Genomic DNA, 27,203 nt, shown 5'->3' with positions numbered 1-27,203 from the left:
TATGGCTTACGTGTTGTTACAGTAAGCATTTGAAATTCTGCAATTTTTTTATTTCACCGCGGATCCCAGCGTTAGCATTCGTCTATGGCTTGTGTGTTGTTACAGTAAGCATTTGAAATTCTGCAATTTTTTTATTTCACCGCGGATCCCAGCGTTAGCATTCGTCTATGGCTTACGTGTTGTTACAGTAAGCATTTGAAATTCTACAATTTTTTTTATTTCACCGCGGATCCCAGAGTTAACATTCGTCTATGGCTTACGTGTTGTTACAGTAAGCATTTGAAATTCTGCAATTTTTTTTTATTTCACCGCGGATCCCATAGTTAACATTCGTCTATGGCTTATGTGTTGTTACACTAAGCATTTGAAATTCTGCAGTTTTTTTTTATTTCACCACGGATCCCAGAGTTAACATTCGTCAATGGCTTATGTGTTGTTACAGTAAGCATTTGAAATTCCGCAATTTTTTTATTTCACCACGGATCCCAGAACGGGTGTCCGTACTCGTTGCGAAGAAATACGTATTCTACATCAAAAATCGTAGGAAATTGTGAAGATTTGTCTTGTTCATACTGCGATTTAACTGTCATATTCACTCTACCATTGCTCCAACTTAAGATCTCTGAATAGCATCTGTGTTTGAGCAGATCGTTAAATAGAAATTACTTTATTTTCTCTGCTATATTTTAAATTGGCTGTTACAGAATTACATACTTACAGTCCTCATATCACAAGAGCCGCCACTTTTACAAGCAATGTCAGAAGCTATATAGGGTGATTATTTTCTCGTGTTCTTTTTCTCTCCACTGTTACGGTATGACAACATGCGGTGCTCCAGAATTTCTCTGTGATAGTTAATTCTGTTGCATACGTCGTTAGTTTCACTTTGCATCACAGTTTATTACTATAAAACATAGCCGACTTCAACAGTTTACCCTAATTACCAGTGGCGTATACTGGTTAAAGGGTTTGGGCTACCGCTGACCCTATTATTACACAAAATATATCTAACAATTACTTTAATTTTAATTACTATGGTAAAACTAATAATACAAAATCATTACATTATGTTATATTATAAACTTTTTCTTTTGTAATTTCCTTGGGCTACCGCCGGTAGCCCCGGTAGCCCGCAAAATGCGCCCCTGCTAATTACTTCTTGTTTTCGTATTTAATAATCAAACCCTTTTATCTGGTCTTCTGGAAGAAAAAACGAGCTTTCGCTTGGGAGTAAATTTAACCCTTCGAGTGTCAATAAATTCAAATTAAAAACGGGCACAATTTTTCAGATTTGACGCATTACTTAGCTTACGAGATGTTACTAAATTCGAAATACGGTGAAAAACATGAGATTATTTTATTCAGTTCTTCATTATGCCACGAGTGAATAAGTTTATATCAATTTTATTTACATTACCAAGGAAATTTGTTGTTGTAGTATAAATTGCCTCCTAGACATCTTTGTGCCTGTATTGAACACACCTGCTTGTTAAAGCTTAAACCCATAAACGTTGTATTAGCTATTACAGCTCGAGTTTTTATGCTGTAAGTTATTTTGTGTGTCTTCACGCATTGAAATGTTAATGTAATTTATTTGAATGAAGGAGAAAGAAATTACTTATGATCGACTATTTTTTTCTTTTTATTATTTCCTGAGTCCTGAAACATATGTCAAAAAAAAAAAAAAATTCACTTACATGAGGAAAAATTCTGAAAAAAATTCTGCAGGTTACAGTTAGGGCACACACAAGTGATCTCTGCACATACATCTTAGGCTTATATCATAATCATGTTTCTCAAGAGTCAGTCAAGTCTCGAAGCATTTTAACTTCAACCTCAGATTAAGCCACCTGCACATGCGTCAGCAGTTGAGAATTCCCAATTCCTGCTCTTAATCGAGAACCAATTTCACTCGTTTCAAACGAGTTTCAAAGCACGTTGGACCAGAGAACTAGGAATTCAGAACCAGTTCAAGTCTTGTTGGAACGCACATTGAGCTACTGCACATAAGCAGGCAGTTCAGAATCGATTCTGAACCATGCTGGAACAAACGTTATGTTAACTTCTAAAAGCATTTTTTATTGAACAATCAAAATGTTATCACAAACGTTTCATATTTCAGGTTCGAATCTAGATGGCCTAGATATGGAATGTAAAAATCATATAAGCGGACATTGCTAGAATATACACATTCCATTGATGCACATGATAGCTGTAGGCCATAAAAAGTGAGTGTATGTTGTGTCCGTGGACATGTCTTTGAACTGTATTTAATGCATTTGCATTAGGAAATGACACATGAATTTGCAGAAAATAAATATAACAATGAAATATTAATTAAAATTTGATGTGGATTTTGATGGTTGTGAGTGTCAGCTTGAGCATAGTTGAGCAATGTTTACATATTATAGGCCTAGGCTATCACCACCAATATTCGCCATAGTATGTAAATAAGTAATTTCAAAAATAAAATTCCCATTCCATTCAATTTCACTCATTTCAAAAGATTTTGACACAGTACCCATGAAATTTAAGCAAATACACAGCTGCAATACCGACCAAAGTGTTGGAAAAATATTTTTCAAATTTACACTAAAAGTTATTACTTCCCATGCTTCTTGTGGTATTGGTGCCTACAATAGTGATAGGCGAATTCATACTGATACTTAGAAAGTTACAATAGGATCTGTAATGTATAGAAATCGGTAACAGTATTTAAGCAAATATACAGCTGCAATATCGGCCAAAATGTTGGAAAAATAGTTTTCAAATCTACACTGAACTTTATTACTTCCCCATGCTCCTTGTGGTCTTGTTGTCTCCAATAATAATAGGCGACTTCATATTGATACGTAAACAACTGTCATAGGGATAGTAATGTATACAAATTGCTACCTGAATTTAAGCAGATACACAACTGTAATACCGACCAAAGTGTTGGAAAAATATTTTTCAAATTTACATCAAAATTTCTTCCTTTCCCATGCTTCTTCTTGTCTTGTTGTCTTCAATAATCATAGATGACTTCATAATGGTACGTAAACAACTGCAAAGGGACTTTAATGTATAGGAATTGCGAACTGAATTTGGGCAAATACACAGCTGCAATACGGACCAAAGTGATGGAAAAATATTTTTCAAATGTACACTACAATTTCTTACTCTTCCATTCTTCTTGTGGTCTTGTCTTCAATAATGATAGGAGAATTCATACTGATACTGAAACTTTAATGTATAGAAATTGCGAACTGAATTTGGGCAAATATACAGCTGCAATACCGACCTAAGTGTTGGAAAAATATTTTTCAAACGTACACTATAATTTATTACTCTCCCATGCTTCTTGTGGTCTTGTTGTCATCAATAATGATAGGCAACTTCATACTGATACTGAAATTAAGTGTTGGAGAAATATTTTTTTAAATTTAGATTTAAATTTATTACTCTCCCATGCTTCTTGTGGTCTTGTTGTGTTCAATAATGATAGGTGTCATAATATTGATACATAAACAACTGCAATAGGGGCTGTAATGTATAGAAATTGCTAACAGAATTTAAGAAAATAGAAGCTGCAATACCAACCGAAACATTGGAAAAATATTTTTCAAAATTTGACTTAAATTTATTACTCTCTCATGCTTATTGTGGTCTTGTTGTCATCGATAATGATAGGCAACTTCACCCTGATACTGAAATAACTGCAATAGAGACTGTAATCTAACTGAATTTAAGCAAATACATAGCTGCAATACCGACCAAATTGTTGGACTTTTTTTTTTTTTTTTTTTTTTTTTTTTTTTTTTTTTTTTTTTTTTCAAATTTACACTGAAACGTATTACTTTCCCATACTTCTTGTGGTCTTGTTGTCTTCAGTAATGATAGGCGACATCATACTGATACTTAAACCACTGCAATTAGAAGTGTAATCTATAGAAATTGCTGACTGAATTTGAGCAAATACACAGCTGCAATACCGACCTAAATGTTGGAAAAATATTATTCAAATGTACACTATAATTTATTACTATCCCATACTTCTTGTGGTCTTGTTGTCTTCAATAATGATAGGCGACATCACACAGATACTTAAACAACTGCAATAGGGACTGTAATGTAAAGAAATTGCTAACTGAATTTAAGCATATACACAGCTGCAATACCGACTGAGGTGGTTGAAAAATGTTTTTCAAATTTATACTAAAATTTATTATTCTCCATGCTTCTTGTGATCTTGATGTCTTCAACAATGATAGGTGACATCACACTGATACTTAAACAACTGCAATTAGAAGTGTAATCTATAGAAATTTCTGACTGAATTTGAGCAAATACACAGCTGCAATACCGACCTAAATGTTGGAAAAATATTATTCAAATGTACACTATAATTTATTACTATCCCATGCTTCTTGTGGTCTTGTTGTCTTCAATAATGGTAAGCGACATCACACTGATACTTAAATAACTGTAATGTAAAGAACTGCTAACTGAATATAAGCATATACACAGCTGCAATACTGACTGAAGTGGTGGAAAAATGTTTTCCAAATTTATACTAAAATTTATTACTCTCCCATGCTTCTTGTGATCTTGATGTCTTCAACAATGATAGGTGACATCACACTGATATTTAAACAACTGCTATTGGAACTGCAATGTATAGAAATTGCTACCTGCATTTAAGCAAACACACAGCTGCAATATCTACCAAAATGTTGGAAAAATATTTTCAAATTTACACTAACATTTATTACTTTCCCATGCTTCCTGTGGTCTTGTTGTCTCCAATATTGATAGGTGACATCATACTGATACTTAAAGAACTGCAATAGGGACTGTAATATATAGATATTGCTAACTGTATTTCAGCACACATATTGCTACAATAGCAACCTAAGTGTTGGAAAAATATTTTTTAAATTTACACTGAAATTTATTCTTTTCCCATGCTTCCTGTGGTCTTGTCTTCAATAATGATAGGCGATATCATACTGATATTTAAACAACTTCAATTAGAAGTGTAATGTATAGAAATTGCTGACTGAATTTTGAGAAATACACAGCTGCAATACCGACCGAAGTGTTGGAAAAATATTTTTCAAATATACACCATGATTTATTACTCTCCTATGCTTCTTGTGGTCTTGTTGTCAACAATAATGGTAGGCAACTTCATATTGAAAATGAAACAACTGGAATAGGAACTGTAATGTACAGAAATTACTGAATTGAAGCAAATACACAGCTGTAATACCGACCAAATTCTTTGAAAAATATTTTTGAAATTTACACTGAAATTCATTACTTTCACATGCTTCTTGTGGTTTTGTTTTCTCCAATAATGATAGGCGACATCATAGTGATACATAAACAACTGCAATAGGGATTGTAATGAATAGGAATTGCTACCTGAATTTAAGCAAACACCAGCTGCAATACCGACCAAAACGTTGGAAAAATATTTTCAAATTTACACTGAAATTTATTACTTTCCCATGCTTCCTGTGATCTTGTTGTCTTCAATAATGATAGGCAACATCACACTGATAATTAGACAACTGCAATAGAGACTGTAATAGATAGCCTTTGCTAACTGAATTGAAGCAAATACACATGTGCAATTCCGACCACATTGTTGGAAGAATATTTTCAAATTAACATAAATATTTATTACTCTGCCATGCTTTTTGTAGTCTTGATGTCTTCAACAATAATAGGTGGCATCACACTGATACTTAAATAACTGCAATTGGGACTGTAATGTATAGAAATTTGCTACTTGAATTTAAGGAAACACACAGCTGCAATATCGACCAAAATGTTGGAAAAATATTTTCAAAATTTACACTAAAATTTATTACTTTCCCATGCTTCCTGTGGTCTTGTTGTCTTCAATAGTGATAGGTGACATCACACTGGTACTTAAACAACTGCAATATGGATTGTAATGTATAGATATTGCTAACTGTATTTCAGCACATATAGCCTACTGGTGCAATAGCAACCTAAGTGTTGGAAAATTAATTTTCAAATTTACACTTAAATTTATTACTCTCTTATGCTTCCTGTGGTCTTGTTGTCATCAATAATGATAGGCAACTTGATACTGATACTCAAACAACTGCAATAGAGACTGTAATCTGTAGCAATTACTAACTGAATTTAAGAAAAACATAGCTGCAATACGGGCCAAATTGTTGTTTTTTTTTTTTTTTCAAATTTACACTAAAATTTATTACTTTCCCATGCTTCTTGTTGTCTTCAATAATGGTAGGCAACATCACACTGATACTTAAACAACTGCAATAGGGACTGTAATGTAAAGAACTGCTAACTGAATTTAAGCATATACACAGCTGCAATACCGACTGAGGTGGTGGAAAAAAGTTTTTCAAATTTGTACTAAAATTTATTACTCTACCATGCTTCTTTGTGGTCTTCAAGTCTTCAACAATGATAGGTGACATAACACTGATTCTTAAACAACTGCTATTGGGACTGTAATGTATATAAATTGCTACCTGAATTTAAGCAAACACACAGCTGCAATACCGACCAAGATGTTGGAAAAATATTTTCAAATTTACACTAAAATTTACTACTTTCCTATGCTACCTGTGGTCTTGTTGTCTCCAATAATGATAGGTGACATCATACTGGTACTTAAACAGCTGCAATAGGGACTATAATATATAAATATTGCTAACTGTATTTCAGCACATATACTGCTGCAATAGCAACCTAAGTGTTGCACAAATATTTTTTTAATTTATACTGAAATTTATTCTTTTCCCATGCTTCTTGTGGTCTTGTCTTCAATAATGACAGGCGACATCATACTGATACTTAAACAACTGCAATTAGAAGTGTAATGTATAGAAATTCCTGACTGAATTTAATCATATACACAACTGCAATACTAACTAAATATTTTTGAAATTTACACTAAAATGTATTACTTTTCCATGTTTCTTGTGGTCTTGTTGTCTTCAATAATGATAGGCAACTTGATACTGATACGTAAACAACTGCAATTGGGACTGTAATGTAAAGAAATTGCTAACTGAATTTAAGCATATAGAGCTGCAATACCGACTGAAGCGTTGGAAAAATGTTTTTCAAATTCATATTAAAATTTATTCCTTTCCCATGCTTCTTGTGGTCTTGTTGTCTTCGATAATGATAGGCGATATCATACTGATACTTAAACAACTGCAATTAGAACTGTAATATATAGAAATTGCTGACTGAATTTAAGCATATACACAGCTGCATTACCGACCTAAGTGCAGGAACAATATTTTCCCAATTTACACTAAAATTTATTACTTTCCCATGCTTCTTGTGATCTTGTTGTCTTCAATAATGATACACGACTACATACTGATACCTACATAAGCTCACTATGGAGTGTACCATTGTTTGGAGTTGGCTAGCTCCAAGCAAGGATGTGTACAACTGGCACAGTGGGCCTACTATTGTTTTTTTTTTTTTTTACATAAACGTATACTTAAAAGTAATACGTATCCTCCTGTTTTACAGACTGAAATGTTTGATAAATATTTTTCTAACTCATAATATGATTTGTTTCATTCCCTTCTCGTGGTCTTTTTGTGTTGTATATTAATTGAGTTTTTGATGTTGGAACTTAGAATCCTGCATTAAGTGCAGTACTGTTGAATATAAATTACTAATGTAAAGCCAGGACTGACACATTTCTCAGACTGCTTTCATTTACTTTTGTTGTATTTTTACAAAATTACTGTCTTGACACTAACTCACACAGCTGCAATACTGACTGAAGTGTTGGAAAAATATTTTTCAAAATCCTACTGAGATTTATTACAAACTGATGCTTTGTGTGATCTTATTGTGGACTCCATACTGATACTTAATCAACTGCAGTAGGATGTATTAATGTATAGAAATTTTCAGCTGAATTTAAACATACACACCATTGTAATTCCAACTGTTCTGTTGGAAAATTATTTGTCCAATTGGCACTAGGATAATATATTACTTTCCATTGTTTTTTGTAGTCTTCTTGTGTTGAATAATACGGTACTTGATGACCCATACTTATTCCTAGACAGCTGCATTAGGGGTTCTAGTGCTGTATAGAGATAGCCTAATTCATTGCAGGTCTTGTACACTTGCTGCAGTGCTCGTCTTGTGCTTTTGCATAATAATTGATTGCAAACTAATAATGATGCAGCTGTACGACTACTACAGACTGATCTGTTGGAAAAAGTGCTTTTGAAATTAATTCTAAAAGAAATTGAAGAGTGTGATCTCAGAAGTTGCTCTGTCCATTTGGCTATTTGTATGACTTAGCCTATACACATTTATAAATTCTTTAAAGTCTTCTATTATATTTTAAACTTATTTTCTCTTTATTGTTCTATATACACTTTTAACACTAATCTAAGTCTGATTAACTTTACAGTTTCTTTACTTCAGGAAATTACCTGGCTGTCTCCCTAAACAATGCCAATTCTTGTCTGCATGTCAATTGAAAACTCCTTTCATAAGAATTGTATTGTAGGCCTATTGTATTTATGCATTCCCTGTACAATCTATTACAGATTATAGGTTCGTCATTAGATACAAACACAAAATACAAACGCAAAAAATACACACACAGACACACACACATACACACACAAATAAGATTTCTAGTATGAATTTAATTGATTTCTAGTATGAATTTAATTTGAACATTCTTAAGTTTTCCAAAGAATAGTAAAACTACCAAAGACACAATAAATAACAAGATATATAATACATTTTCCGTTTACAAGACATTAAATAAATAAATTAACATAGATTAGGTAAAAACAAGATAGTCCTACATTATTATTAATATTGTTTGGAGAAAAAATTATGTGCAACAGTAATGAAGGTAGGTATTTTGCTTCATAGCTTTAATGCAAGAAATCCGTGATTTTGAATGGCATGGACTGGAGCAGAATAGTTTTTACCCTGGTTTTGAAACCTTCATAATTTGAATGTTTAATATCCCCAGGTATCTTGTTATATAATAAGATACCTGTATTGGAAGTACTGTTGAGACTTTTGGTAATAGTATGACAGTTTAAATGCAAATTGTTGGCAGTTCTTGTGTTATGGTTGTGAGTTTTAGAGTTCCTTTTAAAATAGTTAAGATTCTTATGTATAAAGCAAACAGATTCTAGGATGTAGATGCAGGGGAGTGGTAAAATATTTAATTCTTGAAAAATGTCTTTGCTTGGAGTGCATATAGGAACTTGTTTTATTATTGTTATTATTTTCTTTTGAAGTTTAAATAATATTAAGCATTACACCATATGAAAGAATGGAATGTACATGGGCATAGTAGACTACTTTCAAAGTTGGAAGAGATATGCTTTTCGTAAGAATTCTAAAAGCATAACATAATTTGCAGAGTTTTCCAGAGAGAAAGCTTACGTGTTGAGTCCAGGACAAATTCGAGTCAATCCATACTCCCAAGAATTTTGTGTTTTTATATTCTGATTGTCAATATATATTTGCAAGTTTTTATGCTTTTTATTTCGATTAAAATTAATAAAAACTGTTTTGTCGATGTTTAGATTAAGTCTGTTATGTATTAACCACTCTTTTAATTGATTATTAGCTTCATTTATGTTATTCTGTAGGATATTCTTATTTCTACTTTTGAAAATCATATTTGTATCATCCGCGAAGAACACTGTTTCTGAGTGGGATATATTTATTGGTAAATCATTAATATATAGCAGAAATAATATTGGACCCAGTACTGAGAATGGACTGATCACGTTTTGGGATCCCAATCTTCAATTACATTCGTATCCTTCATATGTGCTATTGTTGAATACTAATTGACGACTTCATAGTGTTACTTAGACAGCTGCTATAGGAAGTGTAGTGTTGCATAGAGGTATCTAACTTTGTTCTAAGACTTATGCATGTCTCACAATAGTCTTGTTTTTTTTACTTTTACATGTTTATTGACTTTACACTATTATTTATACAGCTGCAATACGGACACACATGTTAGAAACATATTTTTGAAATTCGTAGGTTTGTTTTCTACATTCCTATTCTTCTTGTGGTCTTCTTGCTATGAATAATAACTGAAGACTTCATAGTAATCTTTGGATGGTTGCAATAGAGAAGGATTGTTGCACTGAATTTGGGAACTTCTTGCCAGGACTCGTACAATTTAGACAATGGTTTTCTTGTTGAGCTTTTACTTAATAATTGACTTTACACTAATTCATACTAAAAATTATTACTTCACTGAATCTTAAGGTCTTATTGTGATGAATAATATTTGACGACTTGATACTGACACTTAGACAACTGCAATAGGGACTGTTCTCTTGCATAGGAATTGTTAACTCCATTCCAGGACTTAAACAACCCCTGTACTGCTTGTGCTTTTACATAATAATGGGCATTACACTAAGTAAAACCTATACCACTCTAATACCGACTGAGTTGTAGGATAATTTCTTTTGAAATTAAATCAAAGATTTATTACTTCCCCATGCTTCTTGTGGTCTTGTTTTTTTTTTTTTTATAAGAGATGGCGACTTCATATTGGTAACCCATCATGGCCATCACTGATTCGACCTTATGAAAACTCGCCTTTTCTCTGTGAATCACTAAGGAAATGCAATTCTCGTTTGAGCAACTTCACTTTCCCCTGGCCAGCACTTTTGCAGCAACTTTCGGCCCATATTTTCGGTGTGAAATTGAAGTCGGCACTCAATTTTTTTTCGTATTCAATACGTATGACTCTACTACAACCCAATGGTGTAACTATATTATTTTGTACCTTAACATGGTAATGCTGTAGGCCTAGTAAACAATTACCCTAATAAAATAGCTATTTGTATTGTGCAAATCTAGCTTCCAGATAAAGCTCCCTGTGAAGCAGACTTGAATATGAAGTCGGCACTCAATTTTTTTTTGTATTCAACACATATGACTCGGCTACAACCCAATGGTTTAAGTACGGTACATTATTTTGTACCTTAACATGATAATGCTGTAGGCCTAGTAAACAATTACCCTAATAAAGTAGCTATTTGTATTGTGCAAATCTAGCTTTCAGATAAAGCTCCCTGTGAAGCAGACTTGAATAATTTCAAGGGAAAAATTGTTTCAGGGCCGGGTATCGACCTCGAGGCCTTTGGTTGAACGCACCAACGCTCTAACCAACTGAGCTACAAGATGCCAGAAACCTTGTGTGTACTTGATGTAGGTTTCTGGCATGTCAGCCCACTCGAGTTATGTGGATATGAAGGGAAAAATTGAGACAGTGTCAGGTGAAGTTCCTGATTAGCTCAGTCGGTTACAGCGTTGGTGCGTTCAGCCAAAGATTCCAGAATGGATACCTGGCCCCAGAACAATTTTCCCCTTGAAATTATTCAGCTGTTCGTATTGTTCAATTTTTTTGTTGGCAAAGGATCGTACTACAAGTGAACTTGGAGACAAAATTAATATTCTTAACCAGCATGTGGCTTTATTAGGAAAGTATATTGATTTTATTCCTTCCCGGAATACAGCGTTTGAACCATCTGTATCTAATAGTGAGGTTAATGGACATCATAGTGCAAATGTAAACACATGTGCTTCAGTTAGTCTCAGTTCGAATAATACATTAAAAAGGGAAAGTAATCATAATAATTTTGAAGTTAGGATTAGTGAGGAGTAAGTTAATAGTGCTGATCGTAGTAAGTGCCTATATAATGCAACTTCTGAAGAACGATGGATAGACGTGTTTCACGAACATAGAAGACCTAAATGACCGGCCATTAATGGTTAATGTGTTGATGCATACAAGTAAACTGCACTACCATGGACGATTATATATTTATCCATGGCACTACCATGTTTACCCAAGACCAGCGTTGCCAATTCAGCAGTTTTCCCGCTAGATCTGGAGTTTTTCTGTGTTACTTTAGGAGATAAAATTTATGCAATTTATATTGCTGATATAGAGTTTTAGCGGGTATTTTTAGCACTTACAAAGGCAAATAATTTCGTTTTACATTGACAATATAGTCATTTAGCGGTTTCTGCACTCTGTCATAGTGAGTTTTTAAGAATCTGGTTGGCAACACTGCCCAAAACAGTTCCACACGTGTATAGACGAATTCCAGAAAAAGGACGGAGAATTTAATTAATTTTTTGAAACCTAGTTTTTCCGTGGTTTCTATTGAGAAGTTATTATCAAAATATCACACACTATTCATCATTCAAGGTTGATTTGTACGCAGAACATCTGGAAGCAGCTGTGGTCTAAGAAGCCTGGATTAGGCGTTTTTTCCATCCACCTCTTCGGCTAGAAATCTGAAGAATGTCAGTGTAACAGGTAATATTTTTTAATATCTTAAGTTCAAATGTTCAGTCGCTATGTAATAAAATTAATCAACTGTAAGTCATTCTTCATGACAAACTATTTAGCATTTTGCGTAGGTAACATAACATTGGTTAACTGACATCAACTATGATCTATATTTCGTTCCATAATATCTGACAGGCGACGTAAATACTGCTGGTAGAGGAGGAGAGAAGTAGAATTGCTATTCAAGCAATGCTATCCCTTAAATAGGTTATAAATAAATACTGATACATAATCTGGGTAATTTATATTAATGGACAAAGCTGTAGGTTAGTTCTAATACACTCAACACTGGATCTATCTGTAAAGTAATAAAAACAGGACATATAAGAAATAAAAACTGGTATAAACATATCTACAATGTCTCGTACATAAAACTGAAGTTTGTGGGGAATACATTATATTTGAAGAGCTTAAAGAAAAACATATTTTTGAGTTTTAATATTTAAACAATACTATAAGAAGAAAAATACTTTGCAAAATTGAAATTGAAGTTACATTAGTAAGAACGTACCTATCTGAACAGACATGTCTCACAACACAACAATTCACTATCAATTGGCACTTATTCAACCACATAGTAAGCCTCTTTGTCTACGACTGAACCTAAGTGAGATGTCTTTAGAATGAACTCGTTGTTCATACCCTTCTAAATATAGCTTGCTGTTGATAAACAGTAAAGCTATTTCTCGCAGCATTCTCCAAATGTTAAAGAACATGAATTCCTGTTCACCTATGCGTAAAGTCGAAATTTGATTTTTGTCCATCTAGATTGGGAAAATTGCACACTGTGCGGCATGGTGGGAGAAGGACTGGTGTTGGTGACTTAACCACTGCAACTGGCATGATCGGTGTGTCACCGATTCCTCAACTACAGCCACAGACATTGCACGGGGTCACAGCAGAACTGCACCTTGAGTCCATAACACGTGGGGATACTGGACCCTACAGCTGCTCAGCATCCAACGACTTTGGGCAGGAAGAGATGATCGACTACCTCACAGCGAAGGGTGAGTGCGTGATTTACCATTGTCTGTCGAAAATAACTACGGTACTGTCCTTGATGTAGGCTGAACACTTGCAAATATTAGAGTTAATCATGACAAGTTGTCAGCTCTCTCGTGTTTATCAGATGGTGGAAGGAAGTATTTCCACTATTGTAACAGCTACAGTATTTCAGTTTTAAAGTTTAATCATTGTTACGTATAATTAAATAAAAATAGAAACCCTCTATATTGTTATGGCAAATTTCCTATGGCAGAAATATGTGAGTGCCTCAAATAATAATTCTATGTTATAATAAGTAAAAGTACTAATGACTTTGAAACGTGACTGCATGAGTATCAGGTTTAAAACAAATAAACTGTCGTTCAATATACACTGCCCTTCAGAAGTTTTCGGACTTATTAAAATCTAATTTATATTGAAATACAGAGCAAAGAAATTGGAAAGAAATGTAAAATGCTCCTAACCCTGTTCTAATCCAAAGCTTTCACCATTGTAAGATATCGTCCCTTCAAGAGCAGACTAAGCATGCATAGGGCGTCCATAAAGCTACAATTTTTTTTGCCCCAACTCCCATTATTTGCAGATTGTAAATGTTATGCTATGTGTAAATCTTCGAGCGATAAGTGTTGCAGAAGTGTTACAAATTAATGTATACAGTATTTGCTTTGTAAAATGACACAATTTATATTTTTCATTTCGAAACGAAAATTTTAAAATGACTTTATCATATGATCAAATTTGAGTCACTAGTAAGTAACCATAATATGAAGATCTTTATATGAATAAAATTAAGATTATGCACTGTTTCGTTTTCTTACATTTTCCTGTAACTTCTTAGCGACTAAAGTTAAAAAAAAAATCCACTTTATACTATGGTTGAAACTTAGCAGATGAGACAGACGCAGTAGACGTGGACCTAGGCGCACTTCGAGAGCAGAGGACCTGACCATAGTTATCACAAGCAAGAAGAATTGCGATTTAATGTTAGTCATAACAAGAATATCTCTATGTCAGTACAGTTAAGCAAAGCTTAAGGTCAATTATGGATGGAGGAAATAATTTGTTATTCCAGAAAATATATCGATGTTACCAAATGATTATCAATATTACTCGTATATCGCTGTCTTGCGAAGTTTAATTTTTATTTAGAAGCAGATCTCATTATTTTTTACATTTCTACTTTTTATACTTTCGGCTAATAGCTAATATACAAATATTAGTGGCTTGTGCAGCAAATGCTGCAAACTAAGTTCATTAGACGATCAAATAAACATTTTTCAGTTTTATTTTCAATGAAGAATACCAGACATTCTGAAAGTTATTTGCTTCCATAATAATGAAAAAGATACTCTCTCCCGAGCCAATACTGAAGAGAACCACACATATAAATATCTACACCACACCGCCATTAAATATATGAAAAAGACCCAAGCCCACTTGATTAATAACTATAAAAATATTTGATTTTTAATAATATTATTATCTTACGTAAGTTTTATAGCTTTCCGTAACATATACTATATAGCTGCCACTCAATAAAATATAGAAATCAAAATCTAATTTAAGTTATTCTCTACATCTGCTTATATAACCCCAAAACGTTTCACTTTCATATCATCAATATAGCATTAATATGTATAATTAATGAAAAATAGTTACATCACGACATTAACTACAATAATATTTCATTTCTAATAGTAATAATGTAATCAAACCACCTCGAGTTTTGTAGTTTTTAATATCCAATACACAGCTGTACTCAGAAAATTACACACCATAGAATCGAACCTGTAAACTATTTTTAGTAAGTTAAGTTTTTAATAACCAATTTAATTTGAGCTCTAAATATGTCAGCATTCTTGCAGCTGATGGCCTTCGAGTAATATTGTTTACTGTAGTGTGTGTTTTGTTTTATTCTGAAATGCAACACGGCCGACTTGATGCTCGCTTCGCTTCTCCTGAATGCAATTAGCTAGTTCTCAAAACTGACAACAGATGGATTTTGGAAAATAGGAAAATTATATAGGAAAATTGACATTTCACTGAAAACTACTATTTTTCCGAAAAACTTTGGGTTCCAAGCTTCAAAATGAGGGGCCATTTATTAAAATCCGTTCAGCCATTTTCCCGTAATTTCCATTACCAGTTCAAATTATATATATAGAAGATACTAAATCTCCTTCATTCCCCCCCCCCCCTCTTTTTTACAAGTAAAAAATTTTGTCGATTGAAAAATGGTAATTTCAATAATTGTTACGTCAAGAGTAATGAACTAAGAATTCGTCGATTCACCTTATTGTGTACTTATAAAATGAGTTCAGTAAAGGGTAGGCTACTGCAGTTAATAGATACGAAATGCTATTCAATGGGTAATAGGGAACAGAAGGTTCCCAAGTCAGGTTTTTTTTTCTTCTTCTTTTCCCCTTCCCCCCCCCCCTTATAAACATGTGAGAATTGTTGGAAAAGGTAATATGTAGATTGTAAAGGATTGATCATTCTGAAATTTGAAAAGTGCAAAATGGACCCCGTCGTGTTATTCCTTCCACTTCCTGTACACTCCGGACTGCTGAGGCTTGATTGCTGCAGCTGTCTTCAGGCTGCTGGTGCTTTGTCAGCGCCTGCTGCCTTCGGACTGCTGGTGCAACATTGCTCCTGCTGTCTTTCATTGTGTACTAGGGTTAGAAGGACGAAGGGGGTGAAATATGCCGCGGACCAAATATCGATACGTGGAACAGGCCAACCACTTGCATACAATATCTGTATTTCACGAGGGGTGGGGGTTCTGCGGCCGTATATATACGGCAGTATTGCGTCACGGGTGCGCTTGCGAGTAGTTATGAATACATTATCATAAGAAATTATCATAACTCTATATAATATTTTCACTGAATAATTATGATTTCTTATTATTATATCTATCAAATGATACTTAAATAGGTTCATAATTACAAATTTCGGAACAGGTCCAGTTATCCACGGTATGAACTTAGACCGTTTTAGCACAAATATCGGCTTGGATATGCCGACCCTGGGTGGCAATGACTCTACGGCTTGGTCCGAAGGGTTGTGGGTTCGAGTCCCGCCTCGGCCGTGGGTGTAGTGTTTGTGTTAGTTTAGGAAAAAAAGAAAAGAAAACAGTAATCTTTAGGAAAATGGCCTCCGGCCGGTAAAACTAAAAAAAAAAAAAAAAGATACGAATGTGACGTAGTTGAGAATTGTTTTTGCCGTTTACGCATCATCACGCAAAAAAACTTACGCGACTACCGTCGATCACTGCAGCTAAGCTCAAATGGAATGTCTAATAGATTTTAATTAATATGCCTAAATTAATCTATTACGACATTTGTAATGTCGAAATATTTTACGACGGTGTATCAACATCTCAGGTTATTTACCGTCTGAATGAAATGAAGGTGATAATGTCGGTGGAATGAATCTGGAGTCCAGCACTAATAGTTACGCAGGATTTGTTCATATTGGGTTGAGGGAAAAATCCGGGAAAAAAAAAACTTGAACCAGGTAACTAGCCCCTACCGGGATTCGAACCTGAGCCACCTGGTTTCGCGGCCATCGGAAAAGTAATATAAGACGCAATGTTAACAGGTTAACTACAAAACAGCACTGCAAGGCTGTTACGATAGGTTCGATTTAAAACATAGAATATTCTTAGGAATGTCTAATAGGCTTAAATAAATCATTCGGAAAACGCGGGGAGAATCGTATTACGACATTTCTAATGTTGAAATGTTTTACTTTCTAACAGAATGCAGTCGTAAGTTTTTATAGGTTATTTTATGACGCTGTATCAACACGCCTGATTATTTAGCGTCTGCAGTCTTATTTGAAAGGAGTAATTTTTTTGTTTTGTTTTTAATGGGTTATTTTACGTCGCTGTATTAACATCTCAGGTTATTTTGCGTCTGAATTAAATTAAGGTGATAAAGCATGTAAAATGAGTCTGTAGTCCAGCGCCAATAGTTACCTAGCATTTGCTCATATTGGGTTGAGAGAAAACTCCGGAAAAAAACCTGAACCAGGTAACTTGCCCCAACCGGGATTCGAACCCAGGCCATCTGGTTTCGCAGTCATCAAAAGAGTAATACAAGACGCACTGTTAACAGGTTAACTACAAAACAACACTGCAAGGCTGTTACGGTAGGTTCGGTTATAGGATAGCTATTTCCTGTACGTGTGATGTAATTTTTGCAATGTTTATTAATTATCTCATTAATTTTTGGTATCATATTTTTAAGAATTCCCGCACTTGACTCGCACGAGCAAGGAAAGGCTTGCCAACAACATTCAGATTGTGTATGGAATGTCCAATGGAGTTTGAGTTGCAGCAGTCAGTCAGTGGCACTTTTTCGCCCTAATAAGTTTTGTTTCTGCTCCACATGCAATCGGCCGCTGTGTTCTGTATTCAGACACCTGATGATAAGATTGTTAGGAATATTTTGGTTGTTGGTTGGATGAAAGTAGAGATGTTAAAGAATACAGAAATGACCTTGAAACCATCATATGGACTTTATTTGTCTATTGTTGGCTGCTCTGAATGTTACATTTGTAGCGACCAGCGACACATGATACGTGAGCGCTGCATCCAGTGTTGCCAACAGGACGGAATTTGAACATAGCGGACGGGAAAAGAATTGCTTTGACGGGTGACAGATTTTCTGGCGGAAATTATGATTTATATAGTCTTTTGACTTTTTTTTAGCTGCTGTCATTTTATTTGTTTAATTTTGGGGGGATTGAACTGTGCCGTACCGTGTTAAAGAATCCTCTGTTTCAGATTTTCTCATAGTAATCAAGTCAGAGGTTAACGAATTAATATTTTAATCAAGATTGGTAATTAAGTTGTTTTAAAATTTGCTTTTTATTTGTAAATAGATATATTGAATGGTTCTTATTATTTATTTATTTTTTTTCATTTTGACGGTTTCTGACGGATTTCCAGGTGTTGGACTGACGGGGATACAATTAATGTGTTGGCAACAGTGGCTGCATCAGCACGTGTGGCAGTGTATATGATGGCAGCTATAAATAGTTCAGACTGTGAGTTTCAATTTGCATATTAACCTGTTATAAAATAAGTTCGTTAATAATAACATATATTGTGGTAAGTTTAGCAGACACTAATTTAATTTATAAGGATATGTTTAGACTTTTAAAATCTCCTTCACGTTTCTTCACGCCAATTTCTTCTTTGAGCTATCTGTCATATTTTACAGAGTATAAATTTGAAATCTCAGTTTGCCGTTTTTGCCCCTTTTTATGTAGGGAATCATTTTTCTGAGACGTTGTAATTTTCATTGCAATCCAGGTGGGCGACGCATTGGTTTGGTTACTAGTGACCCTAGTGGCCTCTTACAGTAAAGAGGGCGGGGTTCTCAGCACCTTCGTTCTCCTTATGTAAAAAGAAGTCTCATTAGAACAGTCGATTTTGACTCTTTGCCCCCCCCCCCCCCAGGCTCTGTCATTCGTATGCCTGGGGTAGGGGGTTTTGCCCTTTGCACTACAGCTAGAGTTCGAGGAGCTCTATTCGCTACAGAAATCAGCTTTCTTCCCACTGCACATTCGACGAAGTTACGGCGAGAAGAACGTTTGCAGAGGGGTGGTCGATATTTTTCTTTTCGAAAACCAACTTGTGTTTGGATTTCGATTTTGATGTTACCTCGTCCGTTGTGGGTCACGGGTGAATGCAGCATCGCATCCCGTACCTCGATCGTGTATTATATTATTTTGTTTGTAACAACTAGTTTAAAGAAAAATGGAATTACATTAATATTCATGCTCAAAAAAGTGTTTACCGGTACCCAAATGACCTGAAACAATAGCATAGCAGTCAATGTAGTACTGTAGATAAGCTGTAAAGAAATTCATTTTTCTAGCTATCATAGTTTCTGAGGAAAAGGTACATATGTTGTGAATTTTTAACTTACAAAAAAAAATGAACATCTTGCAATGCACATATGAACGAACTAGAGTGATTTAAAGAGGCGGGGATAGGAATCTCCATCATTGAATGGGAGTCTATTACGTTTGACCTGGTGGGTGCGGGGATTGTACAGATTCATTACATAAAATGCAAAAGACTAAGTAGGGAGAGTGAGATGGGATGTAGAAAGATCTTAATCATATATAAAATTATGTTAGTAAGAATATAATGCTAGAAGGAACGTGAGTGGAGAGTGATCTGGGAGGAGAAATGGACTAGAGTTAAGTTAATATTACTGTCCACATTTCACGAGATGATCCGAGCAAGGAATGCAAGGTTTTCCCCCCACTCTCAAACCAAACATCGAGACAGAACCGGTTTGTGTGCTCTAAACTTTCGCTATCAACTACAGTGAAAACATTGTCCCTCAGTAAAACATTAACTTTGTATCCGGATTATTAATTCATACAGGCTACATATTATACATTTAATATCTTTAATTAAGTTAATATGGAAAGCAATTATTCAGTGACAGTGTTATACTACACCAGTCAATGTAAATATTATATTTTTGGTTTACAATATAGTAATTAATAATAATAATAATAATAATAATAATAATAACAATTTAATTTATTAATTTAATTATTTAATTTATTAAGATTTTTTTAATATAAGGAAATTAAAATTTTTACGAGTATAATGCTGCATGTTATTTAAATGAAATATTAAAGCTTCATGTATACTTTTGAGATAACTAAAGTTTTAAATTTGTTCCCTTCTCGAAGTCACGCCCGTGGTTAACTGAAGTTATTGTAATTTTCAATAATTTAATGTTGACATTATGAGAATATTATTAAGTCAGTTAGTGTAAATGAAATTAGTATTAGTATTAAATTACAAAAAATAAATAAATACCTGCGTATTTAGCAGCCCTTTCTGTAGCATTCATCAAAGGACACAATAATCTCTTCTGCCTTGCTTCTTTATCACATATCTTTATTACATTCGCTATACTTTGTCGTGCTTCGCTATGTACAGTTTTTCCATTTTTATACTTTGTAAACATTATGATAGCTGATATGTGACAATATTGAAATCAAACAGAACTCTACTTCGCTTTAAAACTACTTAACTAAATATTTCACTGACTAAACAACTTCGTAACTCATTGTCTAACTAAATTACTAATTTAAGATAATTGCCTAATTAACGCCAATCTGGCACGATCTTGAAGTTAACTTAAATTAAAATCTGACTTAAGAATGTTTTAATATAAACTACACTTGTTATTCACAGTATTCACAACATCAATATCATACAATAAAATCTCAACAGTAACTAAAATGCTTGCACAGTTTGCAAAACCAACGTTTTCAGGTCGAGTGTCACTGAACTTTGTCCCAGCCAGTCAATGGCACCACCCTCATCTACCCGCTCTTTCAGACGCTCTAAGTTATTGTACATTTCCTTACCCTCATTTCTTACCCCACAAGGACCATTCCCCCTCACAGATATCATCTCGTGAAGTGTGGACAGTAGAATTAGTAGTGTTTTTAGTCAAATGGATTGTTGGGATTTCAAATTAATTGTAGGCGAAGGTAATACTGTAGAAAGTTATGGTCAAACCCATGCACAGAAGTATGGAGGTAGACCATAACTGGTATAGTGATGATTTCATGCACCAAAACAACCTGAAAATATGCATGCAAGTATGTAGTAAAAAGTATTGAAATACACGCAAAAAATTGAAATATATATATATATATATATATATATATATATATATATATATATAAACAGTAAAAATACACTTTATAGGTTTATTTGGTTTAATAATATGATATGAATTAAAATAATTTAAAGTATTGTCATCATGCAACAATAGCCTCGGAAAAATCTTTATGAAATTGATTCTTTTTTTAGCCAGAGCCTGAAAACAAGTTAGGAGTAAGACCCTGGTTCTTCTCTTTACTAACAGTGCATGATTTATGTACAGTACAAAGAAATGTTCAGTTATTGGCACACTTTTCCAAGTTCCTGGTCAGTTTGTTCCCAGAGATTTGATCGTCGCAGTATTTTTTTCTATGATATCAGAGCACTAGTAGCATTGCCGTCACAGCAATTTCATGTCCTTAACAGTAATGAACGAATTGTCGTTTTATTTCCCACATAATTTTAATATTTCTTGGAAATTATTCTAATTTCTATCAGAGAGAAATTTTGAAATTAGACAATAAATGAAATAAAACAAGGAAATATGTTAATATATGCACTTAAAAAATGCAAAATAAAAATAAATGTGCATTTAAAATGAAAACTCTTGGAACATGCATTTATGCAAAAATAAAGTTAGCTTCATTTGAATGTAAAAACCGTGATCGGCAAAGATCCATTATTACTTTTTCCATATGCCAAATGAAAAAGATACGCAATTGCGTGAATTTCCGTGGTGTATTGATGGCAATAAATATTATCATTATCATCATTAAGGAGAAGTGCAATTTACATACTGCTAATTTAATGCATAATTATAGAGAAAAGCTATAACCACTAGCCCAAAGATAGAATGACACTTAAAGATGCAATACCTACCACTTGAAGCAAAGGACTGAAAGAAATACTAGGCATTCGTCTAAATAATACAACCGTTATTTAAAGAACCAGGCAGAATACGAGAGAAAATAAACTGAAAAATATAATACATCATAATAAGTATTAGTTTTGTACATGGGTTTTAAAACTTGATGTTTTTTGCGTAACTGGAAGGCAGTCATATTAACCATTCATGTCTGTTTTGCATCTGCCATAATTATGTATCATCATAATCACAGTGCATTTTGTTTAATGAGATGTTATATTCCTTCCAGTTTGGATGGGTGAACAAAGCTGATGATTCCAAAGAAAAACAGAAGATATGTAGAAGAACAGACAAGCATTGAGGAGAGGCTGCTCATGGTGGAGACCTGGGAATACAGAAACCGAAACTACTTGATGTGTATACCTGATAGTAAAAGGTTAATTTTGTATATAGTACTTGCCTAATTTATACTTTTGAGTTATGTCATTTGTTATGACATAGATACGAGGCGCATCCAGAAAGTAAGTTTCCCGATTTTTTCCCCTTGAAAGTAAACGTAATTAGCTGTGTCAATTGCGCATGCATAACAGATCTATGACGTATCAATCATATGCCAGCTGGACAGGTCCCGCCTGGTGCCAGTAGCATGGCAGCAGTGGTCTGAAATGGAAGCTCCTATTCCTTCTCCCGCCGCCTGCGAGGTTCAGTCGGTGATAAAGTTCTTTAATGCACAAAGCATTGTGCCAATTGAAATTCATCAGCAGCTCTGTCAGGTCTATGGGCTGAACATCATGAGTAAGCAGATGGTGCGTCGCTGGTGTAGGCAGTTTTCCGAAGGTCGTCAAAGTGTCCATGATGAAGAGTACAGTGGGCGACCTTCCCTCATCAATGATGATCGTGTTGACCTGGTGAGGCAGTGCATCATGGAGAACCGTTGCTTCACGATTATGGAGCTGAGCAGCCATTTTCCGCAGATATCGCGATCCTTGTTGCCTGAGATTGTCACTAAGCACCTGCTGTTCAAAAAAGTGTGTGCCAGGTGGGTGCCGAAGAACCTGACACCTGAACACAAAATGCAATGTTTAGGAGCAGCACTGACATTTCTGCAACGGTATCACGAGGACGGCGACGAGTTCCTCGACAGGATCGTCACGGGCAATGAGACTTGGATTTCGCACTTCACCCCGGAAACCAAGCAGCAGTCAATGCATTGGCGGCGTATTGGATCTCCGGTCAGGACGAAATTCAAACAAACGCTGTCGGTACGGAAAGTGATGTGCACGGTGTTCTGGGACAGGAAGGGCATTCTGCTCATTGACTTCCAAGAGGTGAAACAGTGAACGCTGACTGTTACTGCGAAACACTGCGAAAATTGCGACGTGCCATTCAAAACAAGAGGCTTGGAATGCTTACTGCAGGTGTTGTGCTCCTCCATGACAATGCTCGTCCACATATGGCTTGGCGCACAGCAGCTGTTTTGACGGAATTTGGGTGGGAGTTGTTTGATCATCCACCCTACAGTCCTGATCTTGCTCCCAGCGATTTTCACGTTTTCTTGCTCCTCAAGAAATTCCTGTCCTCTGGTGAGCGTCATTGGCAACGACGAAGAGCTGAAGATGTCTGCCACACGCTGGTTTCATTCACAGGCAGCAGAGTTCTATGACAGAGGGATACAAAAGTTGTTCCCACGATACGACAAGTGTGTCTCAATTCTGATGGTGGCTATGTTGAAAAATAGCTGAAACATTGCTGTACCTGTTGCCAATAAATGTTTTCCTGAAAGTGTGTGTTCTTTTTTTTTTTTTTTTTAAATAGGGAAACTTACTTTCTGGATGCGCCTCGTAATTAATTCCCAGTAGTAAGTGACTGGTATTTCTTGACTGATTTCAGCTTATTTGATATCAAATTTTTAATTTGCAAACCTGATACTAGTAGGATTGGAGGCTTTCCCGGCATTGGATATAAAATAATTTTTCTCTGGTTCTCGGCTAGCTAAGTTGGATAGTTTCTTCCAAGTTTTGATGACTAGCTCTGCGATCGTCTTGAAGAATTGAACCTGAAGAACATGGGAGAGCTAGTCATCAAAAGCTTGACAAGCAACTATTCAACTTACGTGGCTGAGAAGCTGAGAAGAATTGTTCCTGATGCTAGTAGTACTCGTAGGGGCACCATTATTATTTTCGTTAAATTAGCATTGATTAGATTTATATGCAAGTTACGGAATTATTGGGCCCAGTATTCATCCATAATAAACACCTATGTAGCTGGAACACTAACTGCTTTCCAAACAATGCATGTGGCTGCTGTTACAATGCAGCAGTGCTAACACTGTGCAAATAAGTCAGTCACAATCAATCAAATGCCAAAGTCAATGTTGCCATATTAGCAACAAATTTAGCATTAAAATTTACAGGGTATAGAAATTTGTTTGTTATACAAGTGAAGACTTTTTCAGGATATGAATGAAAGTAAATTGACGAGAAGCAGTAATTAATTTTGTTACTTGAGCATTCCTTGATGATGGCATTTCACTGTATGTGATCTCCTGGTTTTCTAGTAGAAATTCACTTGTAAATTTGAAGATAATTTTGAGTTATCTAGGAAGCGCCACATTATATTAATAGGTTATAAATACAATATTATCTTCCTTAACCCACAACTGGCTCTACTATGCATGTGGCATTAAAATATGCAATGCAATCGAGTAGTAGGTATTGTGTATTAATGATGTATAGTTTAAAATTATTGACTTGTTATCTGCATTGCACAGACTGACCATTACCCTATTAATTTCAGACTGTGTGACATAAATTACATATTATTTATGCGTTCAGGTATGGGTAATAAGTGGATAAGTAACAAAGTATTGCTCTACTGATTTCGGAACTGGCATTGGCTTGAATAAATATAATTTCCTATCCTATCATTTGCATGATAGCTTTGAATTATGAGTTTACAAACTGGCAAATAACAGTTTTTGGAAAATGTTGTTGTTGTTTTCTAATGCCAGCCGTTTGACAATAAAGTCATTTGACCTCTTGCACTCCAATATTTTTCAAAGATATTATCATGACCAGCCAATGAAGCACAGATTTTGAAGTGTCTTTGGAAAATGTATGTATGTATGTATGTATGTATTTATTCACACTGCAATGGGTATATACCCGGAGGCAGTGGTAACTAATTACACTTATAAATAAACTTATTAATTAAAAATACAATTAATCATAATACTAATAATTAATACTAACAATAATTTATCATAATAATAATAATAATAATAATAACAACAACAGGGAATATCCTAAATTAAATGAAGCACGATTACTTAAAATAACATTTAAATAAATCTAATTTGTATCTTAAACCTAAACTAAAACCCACGAGTATGATATGTTCATATCTGCACAAGTACCTTTCAACATTACACTCATTTCGCTTTCAACTCACTCACTGCACTGGAACTACGACACATTTCACTGATTCTATTCTGATTTCACTAACACTTCAACAACATTTCACTGTTCAAATACTTTGCACTGCCACTATAAACTATAAAGCTTCACTGACAGGAACACGTTTCACTTACACAACATAATTCTTCACTGATACAACACTTCAATAACAAAATATCATTTACACCCTTTAAATACTATGTATAATTACCGTCTATTAGTAAAGTCCTTAAGCCTATTTTTAAATACATTTTTGGTTGTTGGTAAAGCCTTTAGTAAGTCTGCAGGTAAAGCATTCCAATGGAGGACAGTTGTCAATTACTGGAAGGGGTTGATATTTTCTTTTATATACTTGTAATATAAAAGTAAAGTATTGGCTGTAATGTAATACAGGGGGCAGTTGAAGTTAATAAACTGGGACTGTGCAGAAGACGAGAGAGAAAATTATGCAATTTAGTTAATGCATGATGCCATTGAGTAACGATCCATTTGTTTATGTTTGACATTTGCGACTGTTGTATTTAACAAGTATGGCTTACTTTGACAATGTTGTTGCAGGTGTCTCACTGACTCTAGAAGAAGAAGTGGAATTGGAGACAAGAAATGATATATCAGCTGGCCAAGTCGCAAGAGGAGTAGCTCCTTGGAAGGGAATAGGTGGTGATCAGAGACACCCAGAGTTAGCAGTTTCAGCTTCGCCAAGATTCTGTCTCCTGCCAAGGTAAGTGTAAAATGTTGAGTTTTAAATGTATGACTATCATTTTAGTTGTCGAGGACCTGCCTGCAATCCAGGCCTAGATACACTGCAACTTATTTTTCCGGCTTTCATATTTTCTACCTTTTGTTAACTTTCTCTGTGCTTTGTACTATGATGGAAGACGTAACTATAACAACTGTCAAACAAGCAAGGAGAGACAGTAGCTGAGTAGTTGCCATAGTAATGTACAGATACGCGATTTCTAGATCAGTGTTGCCAACCTGATTATGAGTAGGTAATTTTATTGTTGTACCACAGACGTAAATTACAGATTTATACAGTAATTGTATAATTGAGCAGAACAATGAACTCTTCAACGTTTGAAGACTGCAGCACCATCTCCTTCTGTTGAAGCTTTTGAATGTTGTTGTTAACCAATGCTGAGTTCTTGGCAATAAAGCCATCAAGTCTCTTGCTTTCCAATATTTCTCACACGCAGGCTTTTGAATGTAAACATAGTGTCGCATGTCCTCAGACTTCACCGTTAAAAGATGTATTGAGTTTGCTGGAAATCCTTCAGTTTGCTTTGTAGAGAAAACCAAACAAAGGTTTATTTATAACTAGCCGTACCCGTGTGCTCCGCTGCACCCGTTAGAAATAAATATAAAGTAATTGCATAATTAAAATAGGACATTTGATCCAGGGAACATTCGTGTTTGATAGAAGGATAAATCGTGTATTATGTTACTTAATTTAAATTGTATTAAAAAAATTAAAATGCGATCATTTTGATCCAGAGGCCATTTATTTGGTCATAAAAATTATTTTAGGAAATACAGGAAACGAGTGTACAGAAAAGCCTATCAAGTTTTCTGTGCATAAGAAACTATTTTAATCTTACCTGTCCTCGATTCAATCAGAATTTACTGTAATAACATTATAGCATTATGTCCATCTAGAGAAACTACACTTTCCAATGGTGAATTAATAATTAATTATACAAATCGGTTAATTTAGCTTCCGATATTACTTCATACAAACACAGAAACATTCTCTGTAGGCTATGTTTCATAGCTTTCAATTGTTGTTGTCCAAGGCCCCTTATAGACGAAGTTATTTGTTTTTTATTT

General features: G+C 34.6%; 1 long non-coding RNA gene across 3 annotated transcripts in view; it reads left to right on the top strand.

Moving 5' to 3' along the window:
• The first annotated feature begins 12,123 nt into the window (after positions 1-12,123).
• LOC138703052 (uncharacterized) overlaps positions 12,124-27,203 on the top strand; it is a 74,432-nt gene continuing 59,352 nt past the window's right edge. For all 3 annotated transcript variants that reach the window (XR_011332953.1, XR_011332955.1, XR_011332952.1), the window contains exons 1-5: positions 12,124-12,364; positions 13,166-13,404; positions 18,360-18,457; positions 22,211-22,357; positions 25,935-26,097. This is a non-coding gene — a long non-coding RNA (uncharacterized lncRNA). The remainder of the gene's footprint in view (positions 12,365-13,165; positions 13,405-18,359; positions 18,458-22,210; positions 22,358-25,934; positions 26,098-27,203) is intronic.

The sequence above is a fragment of the Periplaneta americana genome, chromosome 7 (assembly GCF_040183065.1).
Source record: "Periplaneta americana isolate PAMFEO1 chromosome 7, P.americana_PAMFEO1_priV1, whole genome shotgun sequence".
NCBI classification, from domain to species: Eukaryota; Metazoa; Arthropoda; class Insecta; order Blattodea; family Blattidae; genus Periplaneta; species Periplaneta americana.
This window is presented reverse-complemented; position numbering and strand designations above follow the sequence as displayed.